General features: G+C 39.5%; 1 protein-coding gene across 4 annotated transcripts in view; it reads right to left on the reverse strand.

The window, feature by feature from the left end:
- LOC126091870 (parathyroid hormone/parathyroid hormone-related peptide receptor-like) overlaps positions 1 to 2,497 on the reverse strand; it is a 509,713-nt gene extending 507,216 nt beyond the window's left edge. For all 4 annotated transcript variants that reach the window (XM_049907163.1, XM_049907181.1, XM_049907197.1 and 1 more), the window contains exon 1: positions 2,420 to 2,497. The gene's annotated coding sequence lies outside the window, so the exon portion shown is untranslated. The remainder of the gene's footprint in view (positions 1 to 2,419) is intronic.
- Positions 2,498 to 14,660: the final 12,163 nt, after the last annotated feature.

A 14,660-nucleotide genomic window follows, 5' to 3' on the forward strand; every position in this document is an offset into this window, starting at 1 on the left:
TATGTGACGTAAACTGTTTGGCCTGTTTTTATTCACCTGATATTTAATCCGCTATTTGTACTTTTCTTGTACTTTATTCTGTAGCAGTTTTAACACTTGATAAATAATACTTTATTCTGTAGCAGTTTTAACACTTGATAATAGCCTAAAGTCGAGATCTAGATTGTGAAGTAAAGCCTGTTATTTTATCAAACGTTGGTTATATCTTTCAGAAAGTCTGATCTTCGTATCAGTTCATTTACATAAGAAAGCTCTTCCGAAAATCTGAAGAGAAGACTTATTTTACTTGTAAGTGGAAAAAGTATAATCGCATTAACAAATATCTGCCGAAATCAATAAATATGAAAAAATTTCCTAATTTTGGGCTGACTTAATCGACAGAACTAAAAATTACGTCAATCTCCATGGAAGACAAATTATTCTCCAAACAACTAATTGCATTTTTTGTAGATCAAGAAATTACCAACATATTTCTAGCACAATCCTCAAGGTTTAGTTAAAATATTTATTGTTGTTATTTTGGTCTACAACCCAAAGACTGTTTGCTACTGATACCCACGCCAGTCTATCATGTGCAAGCCTCCTGAACTCAGCAAAGCAGTAACTACTGCAATCCTCAAACATTTGAACTCACTCCCTGCAGTCAAGCCTTGCTTCCACTCTACGACCCCCCCCCCTCGCCGCCCCCCCCCCCCCCCCACACAAACACACACACGCGTCCCTCCATTACCAAATTAATTATTCCTTAATGCTCAGGATATGTCAGAACGTACCCTTCTTTTAGTCAAGTCGTGCGACGAATTACTTTTCTCTCCAATTCGATAAAGTTATCCAATCAAACTATAGAATAAATTATCTTCAGGACAGACTTCTCAGAGTTTAAAATTATTTTATGTAATGAAATATTTCTCCTTTTCAGAAACTCATCCTTATAAATTCTTTCAGAAACTCTATTGGGTATCTGCTGTACTTCGGTCACCGTCACTTATTTTACTTCCAGAAAGCAAAACTTATCTACCTTCAGAATTTCAATGTTTGGGGATATGTACTCAGAATAAATTTATTCTTTGCACCATCAATTATACCCCCTTCATTCTTAATATCCTCATTAAAAGCTCAGAATACTAAAATCGGCTTTACATAAAGTCTTATCTATTTGTTTCATCGGCCGGTTACATTATGAAAATTGACATTCACGAAGACAATGTTAGGTGGTAAAAGTCTTCAGTAGTCTCCATTGATACATGAATTGGCTCATTTAGCTTTTGATTCGTCGAAAAAGACTATAATATGTCTGATAGCCAAGAGACGTAAAATATTTGTAACATCTACAATAAAGTTTGTAAACAGCGAATGTGTGTGAAGCCAAATGCAGAGGTTTCGTGGAAGGTACGTAACAAAGGTACACAGAACTACAGGTGAGGTAAGTCGGTTCCAAAATATGAGGGTTGGAGCTTTACCACCTACTGCACTCCCCTGATTTAAGCCCTCGTGAGTTCAACTCGATTTCTAAACTGAAGGAAACACTTCACGGCATGCGCTTCGGAACTAACACAAATTCTTCGGGCAACAGACCGCGCCGCTCGAACTTTCAACGCAACTGGCACTGCTACGATTTCCACATCACTGGCAACGAGTTATACAAAATGCTGGTGACTACTCTGAAGGTCAGTAAAACTTTGAAACACGTATCGATTTGGTTCGAGCTGTAAATAAATAGTTGCCACTATTAAAGATCCAACCCTCGTTTTTATTCTTTATTAACCTATCAAAACCGAGCGAGGTGGCGCAGTGGTTAGCACACTGGACTCGCATTCTGGAGGACGACGGTTCAATCCCGTCTCCAGCCATCCTGATTTAGGTTTTCCGTGATTTCCCTAAATCGTTTCAGGCAAATGCCGGGATGGTTCCTTTGAAAGGGCACGGCCGATTTCCTTCCCAGTCCTTCCCTAACCCGAGCTTGCGCTCCGTCTCTAATGACCTCGATGTCGACGGGACGTTAAACACTAACCACCACCACCACCACCTATCAAAAGGACTCTCCAATTAAGGCGATAAACTTACAACATTGTAGATATTTCTACATCGTTGGTTTTCCTCGGAGCCACGCAACTGAGCTCTGCATGATGGAGCAAAGCGTCGTAAATAATAACTTAAGTTTAGTGACTGGTCGCATTGTGTAACTCATATTCTGAAGAAAACGACGTCGCATCCATAAAAATGTATCATAGCTCGAATAGATCAGTTCTAGGATGGTGTTTCTTAACAATTACTGCTGAATCACTGTATGAGAGGCGGTCAACTGAAAAGACATACATTGTCAGGTTCCAAGGTCAAGGAAGAACATTGAACGAAAAGACATTTGTGCTGAAAAATAAGCGCTGTTCTGAAAGTAGAAGCTAATGTCGTGTGTACTTACCGCAATCACGTTCCGGATTTTTCCGTGGATGCGTCAACGTTTCCCGTCTGTCAGGACTTCCAGTAACCGCAACACCTGTGGATAATGTTCCTCTTTTTAATTTTGTAAGCTAATCGTCTACACAAAATACAATACATAAGGCATTTGCAATTAATAGTAAAATCTGTTAGCATTCACTTCTTTTAAACATCCTACGTGCGAGGCATTTCTTCTAGCTACTGTATACGGATGTTTGAAAGACAGCACCACCTCAAACTATTTCACCTTCATGGAACTAATTATGTGAACAGGTAAAGTAACGTTAGGTAATTTAACATGGCACCTGGATGTTTCTACAGTTACAGACTTGTTAATTTTTTGAGCTATTAAAAAATAAATAAATAAAAGATAACTTCGAATTTAGCGACATTGCTCTCTTTCACTTCGTATATCCATTTATTTTCTTAATTTTGTTTTATTGGCTTCTGGGTGCGCCAATACAGGACTGCCTTTCCACGAACTGCTAAGTAATTTAATATATAAATGTCATTGACATTAAAGGTAATTTATAAGTTAAGTAAGTATAGTGGCCAAAACGCCTCTGCAACTTATCTTAAAAAAGCCAAATAAACCCACCTACCCACCCACACACACACACACACACACACACACACACACCACACTAGCAGCACACGCACACACGCCACACGTTCAAGGGAACTCTTGTTTCATTTTGAGAAGCTCTGTAACTAGTCAGTCTGATTTCTTTCTGCGTCTAAGAACAGCCAAAGAACGTTATATTGATATTCTGAGTCCTCCCACAGTCGCAGTGCTGTGATCGTATGGTCTGACGCCTATGGAGGTGTTGCTGCTAGCAGCAATGGTTGAATTTCGGTCTGGCGGCGATCGTTACGAATCGTCTCTTCCTATCTTTGCCAGTAAATTTACGTTTCATTTCGCACATTTCAGAGTCGCACGATGAATCCAGATATTGTTGTTGAGTAGTCAGTCCGAAGACTGGTTTGATGGAACGTACCACTCTAGTCCATCCTGTGCAAGCCTCTTTATCTCAGTATAGTTACTGCAAGCTACATACGTTTGTGGGTGTCAATTGTATCCTGTCCTCCGACTCCCTCAACAATGGCTTCCATCTCACCGACCACATCTCCCACTTTTGGCAAAATGACGACTCTTTGAGACCACAAGATGCGTTCTGTCAACCAAGTCCTCCTTTAAATCGCATTATGCAATATATTCCTTTTCACCACAGTTCGATACAATAGCTTCTCAATAATTACTTAATCCGCATCCAATCTTCAGCGTTCTTCGGTAGCGCCTTATTTCAAAATGTGTTCTTTTTACGTCTGAACAGTTTATTGTAGATGTTTCACTTCCGTAGAAGACTTCACTGCAGAGAAATATATTCAGAAATGAGTTCCTAACGTTTAAAATTTTATATCATACGTTAAAAAATTTCTGTTTTTCAGAAATGATTTTCTTGCCATTACCAGTCTGCATTTTGTATCCTCTCTGTTTCTGACTGTCACTTCTTTTGCTTCCGAATAACAGTATTCACCGACTACCTTCAGTATTTATTTTCCTCATCTAATTTCCTTGACACCGCCTGATTTAATTTTGCTATATGTCGTTATCTTTGTTTCAGTTTTATTAATGACCGTCTTATAGCCTCTTTCCAGTTTATCCATTCATTAAAACTATTCTTAGAGTCCTGTACCGTCTGGAGCATAATTTCAGTCTTACTCTCAACTGAGAGAGCCGGCGCAGTGGTTAGCACACTGGACGCGCATTCGGGAGGACGACGGTTCAAACCCGCGTCCGGCTATCCTAATTTAGGTTTTCCGTTATTTCCGTGAATCACTCCAGCCAAATGCCGGGATGGTTCCTTTGAAAGTGCACGGCCGATTTCCTTCTGCATCCTTTCCTACTCCACTGGGACCGATGACCTCGCTGTTTGGCCCCTCCCACAAACCAACCAACCAATCTTCCTGTCAGCTCTCAGAGCTTTTATTTCTTCTCTCTGAACTTTAATTCCCTTTTCGAAAGCCGGCCGCTGTGGCCGAGCGGTTCTATGTGCTTCAGTCCGGAACCGCGCTGCTGCTACGGTCGCAGGTTCGAATCCTGCTTCGGGCGTGGATGTATGTGATGTCCTTAGGTTAGTTCTCAGTCTAGGGGACTGATGACGTCAGATGTTAAGTCCCATAGTGCTTAGAGCTATTTGAACCATTTGAACCTTTTCGAAATTCTCCTTTGTTTCCTTTACACCTGCCTCAATGCACAGACTGAATATTATTACGGATGGGTTAAAAGTTAGCCCCCGATCTCAACTTATATAAGTGACTGGATTTGGCTGCTCCAGGTACGCTTGTGCAAATCTTGCATCTCCCACTACTTGTTCCTTCTGGCCATGATTCTGGCTATTGGAATTAGATCCCTAACTGGAATGCATCTTTCTTATATTCCATTTTTTGCCACAATCTTCGCCAGTTAGTCAATTCCCCATATTTCCTACGTGCCTCCTGATACACACAAATGATATTTTTGTATCGTCTCTTCTTGCATGTACTTAAAATGTATGATATAGACTGATATCTTTCTCAGTAGTGAAGTTTCGCTTCACCATTACAAAACGAAAGTTAGAAACTACTGTTATAGGAAAAGTTCATTGTGCTGCTTTATGCATGTAGACTCGTGTCTCACGTTTAATACTTAGAATTATTAATTTTCACCCATTTATGACGTAAATGTTTTTGAAGGAAGGAAGGAAGGTACATCTTAATGAAAACGAAATTTGGTGTCCTTCATCACATCTTTGATTCTTTACATTAATGCACAACTATTTCTGCAACTTTTGAAAATGCAATGAACAAAATGTAATTCAGTTTGTTTGTTATCAGATCATCTTGTCGCTACTCCAGTTAATCAAGAAATGCTATGAACTGAAGACCTGGTACTACAGTCTTCAACACATTCATTCATTACGTATATGAAACTGGTATCTGTACAAATACCATTGGTGACCTTGCAGCTCTCGAAGAATGAAATTATAATGAAACTCGGACCTTTAGCTGCTTACCGGCGTTGATAAATATCAACTGGGGCAGTTGAAAAAGTCAACATTGTCTCCATTACTGACAATTATTACGGAAAGTGAAATACAGAACACCATTTGAAACACTTTTTCCCTCGTCAAGCTTCCTGCTTCATTGCGTTTGAAAATTCACAGACTTGACATCTCTCTTATCACATAACTACAGCAGTATTATATATTTCCTTCAAAATTCCGTTCAGTAGTTCTTGTGGCAGCTCAATATGAAAGTGTATTTGACGCCACATTAAAAAGGTAAGCAACTATTCGACATTTATTATATTCTAATATGTTTCTTAATTTATTAGGAAAGAAATTGTGTGGTGTTATTGAAATGCGTGTTGTGCTACACTTACCAGGTTGGCAACAGTGGCATATAACAGTCTTGCCGAAATAACGGATAACATTTTTTGTATCAGAAATCTCATTTTGAATGATAGATGTGTTTATACTTTCCAAAAACCAAATAAAATTATCAGACTGTGTCACATTTCGATGGTCTTCTGCTTGTACGTACCATTCGATAAAACGGCAAGGCAGGATGACTGCGCACGCTTCGTCTTGCTGACTTAGATAGATATCAAGATTGTGGCGTATGAAATCGAACGTGAAACACAGTCCTATTTACTTTTATGTTACATCTTTTGTCCTGTGAAGTCGTTTTGTCCGACCTTGTTGCTGTTGAAATCGTTACCGCGATAAGGTAGGGAACGATTCGTGCTCAGGAAACGCTGACACTCCAGTTCAGTAAATCGCAGCAGTTTCCTCCATGAAATGAGGAAAAATGTCCTGGAGTAGCTTCATACCGTATTTCTTTATGTTCATAGCTCGAAGATTTATGCCACACTAAATTATTTGTCTCAATCTGATATCAACGTCAGCTCTATAGCTGTAGAAATGAACTCTCTTGATCTGTAAACTTCCAACTTGATGGCGGACAATTGGGTCATCAACTTACTTTTATTAGAACTATTATTTGTAATTCTGTCGAAGTTGCAGTGGGAAGGAATCCTTTATTTGCAGTGACTGTTGTCGGACATGACGTCCACTATCAAACCATCCGCAACAAACAAATTACACCAGTAGATATTAGCTTTCTTTAGACTGAACAGTTTCACGTACAGAAGATGTGGTCCTTGCTTTTACAAACTAAACTGCGTATCTTCGTCGTAGATACTGACAAGCAATATCGCCAGTACATTTGCAAATAGCCACAATAGGGAAACACGACTAACATGCAAAAAACAATTTGCACCCTATTATCAGTGGTTCTTGCCAAACGGCACCAACTCTACTGCTGTAACAGCTTGAAAGTGAATAATCCAGAGGCCGCCAGAAGTAGCAAGAGAACCCACGCCAACTCTAAGACACAGTCCTGCAACTGCCAATGCTATTACTACATATTGTTAACCAAATAACAGAATTATTTCTTAAAACGTACAACTAATTGCAGTGTATTAATAAAACATAAAATTTTCATCACAAGAGTGCTATAGAACAATACGTAGTTTAAATATAAAACACTATACTACGCCGGCCGCTGGTGGCCGAGCGGTTCTGGCGCTACAGTCTGGAACCGCGCGACCGCTACGGTCGCAGGTTCGAATCCTGCCTCGGGCATGGATGTGTGTGTTGTCCTTAGGTTACTTAGGTTTAAGTAGTTCTAAGTTCTAGGGGACTTATGACCTCAGCAGTTGAGTCCCATAGTGCTCAGAGCCATTTGAACCATTTGAGCCACTACACTACAGCACAACTGTAATCACATAGCAGAATACTTAAACAAAACTAAATAAACGTCATGTAGTAAAACAAAAATTTTACTAAAATGTTATGAGAAATGACTATGGAACGCCATATAACTACGTAGACGGTACTCCTAACAGAAACATAGTATTCAGTTAAAAGCCATGGTTAAATCACAGTTGCCATTCGTAGTTTACTGCCAAAGACGATGCAATGGGGCATGACACCTAATCAACATAAGGCGTATATTTTTTCGTACGTAGGAACTTATATTGATGAGGGAATATTATCTAAAGCCAGTCGAATTTAGTTATAGAGTGGTTCATCTGTCCCTATGTATAGGCTTTATGCAACCTGCAATGCCTTCAAAAACCACATCATTCTCTCGCTCGCTATGCGCATATAGTTAGTCCTATAGAAAAAATGAACAGAACCTTTTTGTAGGAAATTTAATGAACTTAAATTTTGTATCGGAATACGTTTTCGCTGGAAGCCACGGTTTTCGAATTATTCAAGAAAAACTCGTGTGAAGGCCACTTTTCTACTTTTTTTAAAATAATTCGAAAATCACGACCTCTAGCGAAACCGTGCCCGCGTGAAAGAATTTAACTACATTAAATTTCCTTCGAAAAGGTATCGTTCATTTTTTCACGTGGTACTAACAGTTTGGACGTAGTGAGGGAGAGAATTTGAAAATCTTGTGAGTGGTATCTGAAAGCGTTACAGGTTGTATAAAACCTATCTCTGGAGGCAACTGAATCACCCTCTATAATGCCTCAAATGCCTCTGCGATCTAAATGTAAAACAGGAATAAAACTACAAAAATAAAACTTCCAACAGCTGTTATACGGCGTTACTATGATTTTTTATACTGGTATCAAGTAGCAGTGGTCACACAACAGAGGCTTAATGAAAATCAACGAATTCTTTTTTTACTTGTATAATTACAATGGCAGAACGTCCTTACTTGTTTCCCGTATTTTCTCCAAACAGTGAATCACCAAAAAGCCTAAATAATACATACACTATCACTTTCGTAAAGAAGACGTGCCACCCAAACTGTTTACTACGCTCGAAAGACGTTTGGCCGGGTAAGACTTCTTTTTGTTAAGAGCAAAATGTCGGTGGTACTGAAAGTCTGACAGTTCATTAAGCTGCTTATTCAGGTCTTTAATCTTGATGTTACAGATCACAGGTTCCTTTGAAATGTCAGGCATAAGCCTTTAGGGGCAACATGCAATATTTTCATCTTCTCTATCCTATCAGCTATGTGAGCCTCATTACGCAAATATTGACCAAAAGTCGTCCCGTTAGTAAAACTGACATACTTCTTAACCCTGGCTAAGAAACATCTACCCATCTGACCACGTAAAATTTATCGTAGGTACTACATTTCAATCTATAGACGCCAGACGAGCCATATTTCTTCATACTATTCTTCCTTACCTTCTTTTCCAATCCTTGCTTTAACCTGTACTTCAAAAGATCACCCGTTTGGGATGCTGTATGAAACCGCTGCGGAAACGCCAATACCAATTTTCCCGTTGGGAAGCCACGGCACTGCAGTGTCATAAACTTTGTCTCCTTACGCGGAACTTTGGTCCGTTTACGCCTCCAAAAAATGTTCATTACCAGATTGCTCTTATAAACGTTGGCTGCAGCCATCTGTCTAATTGAAAGAATAGCTTTCAAAGACACGTAACCATCACGTGAATGAAAGACTTTTTGTGCTGCACCGGATGGTTAGAATAATTTCTGTCTATCGGATCCGTGCGTGTGGGTTTGCGATACACTTTATTATTACTTTCTTTCTCAACTGTATACCTATTTTAAGTTAGTATGTTGTTGGTTAGAAATAGAATGAAAGGCGGATAATTGCTATTCCCTTTCCTTAATTACTAGAAACGTGTCGTCCACATAACAGCCTTTCATGCCAGCCAGAGGTAACTGCCACTCGCAAGTTCTTCTCTATGCTGATACAATTGCTCAATCAAATTGAAGAAAAAAAAAATTACCCCAGTCTCATTTTCAAGAGATTGGGAAATTCTATAGTTTACCCAATCCCCATTTATTAATCTGTTTGTTATTTGGGATCCAGTATTCTTATCTAACAATCCTCAAGCAGGAGTACTACTTAAATTAAAAAATAAAAATAAAACCCTCCTGACCTGGAAAATATTTTTTCCTTCCTGGTCATGTTACTGGCATTTCAGATAGAGATTCCAAATGCTTCTGCTATAAACGAGCGGAAATTTATATTTTCAGACCAGATAGGGTACAACATCTTTGTCGCACTCATATCGCCAACCACGACTTCTCTAAATCGATTAAGGTGAAGACTGGGATGATACCTTTGAAAGGGTGTGGTTGGCCTTCCACAAACTTCTCCAATATGAGTGCGTGCCCTGTCCCTAATTACTGATTCGTCGAAAGACCGACCCCCCGACTCAGCAGCATTAGTGGTAGAACAACTGAGAGAAAATTTGGAATACATTTCACATAAATTTTCTCAGCATGTTATAGTCTTAGGTGGAGATTTCAATTTACCAGATATAGACTGGGACACTCAGATGTTTAGGACGGGTGGTAGGGACAGAGCATCGAGTGACATTATACTGAGTGCACTATCCGAAATTACCTCGAGCAAATAAACAGAGAACCGACTCGTGGAGATAACATCTTGGACCTACTGATAACAAACAGACCCGAACTTTTCGACTCTGTAAGTGCAGAACAGGGAATCAGTGATCATAAGGCCGTTTCAGAATCCTTGAATATGGAAGTTAATAGGAATATAAAAAAAGGGAGGAATGTTTATCTATTTAGCAAGAGTAATAGAAGGCAGATTTCAGACTACCTAACAGATCAAAACGAAAATTTCTGTTCCGACACTGACAATGTTGAGTGTTTATGGAAAAAGTTCAAGGCAATCGTAAAATGCGTTTTAGACAGGTACGTGCCGAGTAAAACTGTGAGGGACGGGAAAAACCCACCGTGGTACAACAACAAAGTTAGGAAACTACTGCGAAAGCAAAGAGAGCTTCACTCCAAGTTTAAACGCAGCCAAAACCTCTCAGACGAACAGAAGCTAAACGATGTCAAAGTTAGCGTAAGGAGGGCTATGCATGAAGCGTTCAGTGAATTCGAAATTAAAATACTAGGTACCGACTTGACAGAAAATCCTAGGAAGTTCTGGTCTTACGTTAAATGTGTAAGTGGCTCGAAACAGCATGTCCAGACACTCCGGGGTGATGATAGCATTGAAACAGAGGATGACAAGCGTAAAGCTGAAATACTAAACACCTTTTTCCAAAGCTGTTTCACAGAGGAAGACCGCACTGCGGTTCCTTCTCTAAATCCTCGCACAAACGAAAAAATGGCTGACATCGAAATAAGTGTCCAAGGAATAGAAAAGCAACTGGAATCACTCAACAGAGGAAAGTCCACTGGACCTGACGGGATACCAATTCGATTCTACACAGAGTACGCGAAAGAACTTGCCCCCCTTCTAACAGCCGTGTACCGGAAGCCTCTAGAGGAACGGAAGGTTCAAAATGATTGGAAAAGAGCACAGGTAGTCCCAGTCTTCAAGAAGGGTCGTCGAGCAGATGCGCAAAACTATAGACCTATATCACTGACGTCGATCTGTTGTAGAATTTTAGAACATGTTTTTTGCTCGAATATCATGTCGTTTTTGGAAACTCAGAATCTACTATGTAGGAATCAACATGGATTCCGGAAACAGCGATCGTGTGAGACCCAACTCGCTTTATTTGTTCATGAGACCCAGAAAATATTAGATACAGGCTCCCAGGTAGATGCTATTTTCCTTGACTTCCGGAAGGCGTTCGATACAGTTCCGCACTGTCGCCTGATAAACAAAGTAAGAGCCTACGGAATATCAGACCAGCTGTGTGGCTGGATTGAAGAGTTTTTAGCAAACAGAACACAGCATGTTGTTATCAACGGAGAGACGTCTACAGACGTTAAAGTAACCTCTGGCGTGCCACAGGGGAGTGTTATGGGACCATTGCTTTTCACAATATATATAAATGACCTAGTAGATAGTGTCGGAAGTTCCATGCGGCTTTTCGCGGATGATGCTGTAGTATACAGAGAAGTTGCAGCATTAGAAAATTGTAGCGAAATGCAGGAAGATCTGCAGCGGATAGGCACTTGGTGCAGGGAGTGGCAACTGACCCTTAACATAGACAAATGTAATGTATTGCGAATACATAGAAAGAAGGATCCTTTATTGTATGATTATATGATAGCGGAACAAACACTGGTAGCAGTTACTTCTGTAAAATATCTGGGAGTATGCGTGCGGAACGATTTGAAGTGGAATGATCATATAAAATTAATTGTTGGTAAGGCGGGTACCAGGTTGAGATTCATTGGGAGAGTCCTTAGAAAATGTAGTCCATCAACAAAGGAGGTGGCTTACAAAACACTCGTTCGACCTATACTTGAGTATTGCTCATCAGTGTGGGATCCGTACCAGATCGGGTTGACGGAGGAGATAGAGAAGATTCAAAGAAGAGCGGCGCGTTTCGTCACAGGGTTATTTGGTAACCGTGATAGCGTTACGGAGATGTTTAACAAACTCAAGTGGCAGACTCTGCAAGAGAGGCGCTCTGCATCGCGGTGTAGATTGCTCGCCAGGTTTCGAGAGGGTGCGTTTCTGGATGAGGTATCGAATATATTGCTTCCCCCTACTTATACCTCCCGTGGAGATCACGAATGTAAAATTAGAGAGATTAGAACGCGCACAGAGGCTTTCAGACAGTCGTTCTTCCCGCGAACCATACGCGACTGGAACAGGAAAGGGATGTAATGACAGTGGCACGTAAAGTGCCCTCCGCCACACACCGTTGGGTGGCTTGCGGAGTATAAATGTAGATGTAGATGTAGATGTAGAACGTTAAAACGTCAAAATCTGCTAAGTACATAATATTGTCACCAAAAAGAACCAGCCCTGTATCTCGACGTAGTAGTATTTGCGACGGTAGATGACTGTTGTACTAGCATGATGCCATAAATATTGTAAAAAGCTTTGTTTCATGCAATGTAGCTTAGCTGTTAATTTCGTTATCTCCCACGCCGCGTGTCGGTAGCTCAAACTCCACCATTAGCAATTACTTTTATTTAGCATTTATCATTTCTGAAATATTCTCAAAATATTTTATGTTGATGACGTTTGCATATTCTGGAATAGTCCATGTTTATATAAAATGTTCAGTCTGTATGTTGATGTTCGTAAAAAGAATGTTTTTAGTACTAAGCGTTATGGTACACTGACAAGCTTGCTTTCAGATTTGGAACTGATTGTATTTACGACGTGACAATATGGATGATCCTGCATAAACGCTCTTTCGCGAACAATGGGTAGGAAAGCAGTTATAATCATAAAGATATGGTACCTATACACGCCACAATATCTCAATTAGTATTTAGTAGATTTACGACCAGCAAACTTTTTCACGTAAAATGTCGCTGCGAACAAGTACAAGAGTCATACAAGAAAGGAAGAAAGAGTTTTATGTGTGCTTCTGTGAATCGTGATCTGAGTATGGCTTTTGAACTCGTAATAAGCTTTGATAATTACTATTTCATTATAACATTTTTTCCTTCGTTTTAATCATGCATAATTTGTCTTATCCGATAAATATAGAAAACTGTAATAGAATATAAAATCCTGATTAAAATTTTTTTACATCTTTCAGTAATTGTCAGGTTCAGCAAGAAACAGTTTCTACGCAAAAGAGAAAATAAGTTTTTTTTTAGATAGATAGTATCTGATGGCAATGCGTTTCATTTCTTAGGTAAAATACTTTTCGCCAAATTTTCAAATGTGGGTGACGGAATGACTGTATTCTAAACATACTTCATAAGCAGACAAACGTGCAGTACTATATCAGAGGAAAAATGCTCCTATCGGACCACAAAAGAGATGAATATGCTGAAATGTGGAGTACCAGCTGCCTCATTCTATCTTCCTCAGCACCTTTGAAAATTTCCCCCAAAGTTTTGGCTTGCGAACATATTCGGGCTCCTCCTAAATCTCGTCTCTCATTCCCACAAGTTCCCCTAAGTGTTAACTCGCTCACACAGCCACTAGTCCAGCGCTGTAAGTTGCCCATTCCATTCCAGCGACTGCGATTATTACATACCAACAGTTAAGATTAAAAGAGCACAAACGGTGACAGGAGTTGGTTATAAAACGTCAAGCTAGAGCAGGCAAGAAATTAAAACGATAAAAAAAATATTTTTCGAAACGTTAGCTCACCAAAATACTTATAACTTACACTGAAAACTTCAGTGTTACTATTAAAGTAATTATAATTTATAGAGTGATCTAGATGGTATTATTCGCCTAATTATTGATCGTCATTTAATATCGACCAAAACAGGGTAAAATGTGCAGTAAACATGAGCTATAATGCGTAAGCCTTAAGAGTTATAAGTACTTACTAATCTTCGCTACTGTGAAAGACATCTCTTCTGCTGATGAAGTATTCACAGCTCTTCAGATACGCATTTTAGAGCCCAAGTTCACTAGACGTTTTTGCTTCGAATGAGTGTTCCTGTCACGTCCCTCCTTCTGGGACACCTTGTATAATCCGACGTCTATATCCGTAAATTGAGCTCTGTAACCTACAACTCAAGCAAGAACGTATAGGTAAGCATCTTAAAATGTCATTACGAAGATTGGCCTGTAGTAGGCGCTAATCCTCACCAGCAACGCGGAAACCAATGTTTTGTATTGGAAAGAGAATAGGATGTTGTCTGGGAGATAGGCAGACCCCAGTACTGTCATTTACGTAGTGTGAATTGATACCCCGGCAACTTATTGATTTGATTACAAATACGCTACCTGATTAATAGTATCTGAACACATATTAGTGGACACTAATGTGGGGTATGTCTAGCCTTTATTTACAGCTTGAGCTCCGCTAGGGATAATTATTTATTTCTAGTTTCTGCTACCAGTCACTTATTTATTTTATGTTTAGTCTAACATAACACAATGCGTTTCGAACACGTTCTGTTCATCTTCAGGCGTTTATACATACATACATACATAAGAGAAATGTTACTTTCATACATAATACAAACCACATAGATAATATTCTTAATGAAATAACCGAATTCAAAAACTCAAAATTCTTCAACAATCTTAAGTCAGTTCTAGCTCAACAGATTCAAGATATGTCAGTGTAAATAATTGACTACAAATCTATCTGTACCAAGAATATCGATACCAAACTTCGATAATCGATACAGACTCACATGCTACAGTCTGTCATCTTGTGTTGTGTGCATAACGTCGAAGCAATTTGTGCAGTCAATTACGTTGACAATCAGTCACAAAATACAATGTGCAATAGCGTAATGTCAATTAACAGCTCC

This window comes from Schistocerca cancellata, chromosome 1 (genome assembly GCF_023864275.1).
Source record: "Schistocerca cancellata isolate TAMUIC-IGC-003103 chromosome 1, iqSchCanc2.1, whole genome shotgun sequence".
NCBI classification, from domain to species: Eukaryota; Metazoa; Arthropoda; class Insecta; order Orthoptera; family Acrididae; genus Schistocerca; species Schistocerca cancellata.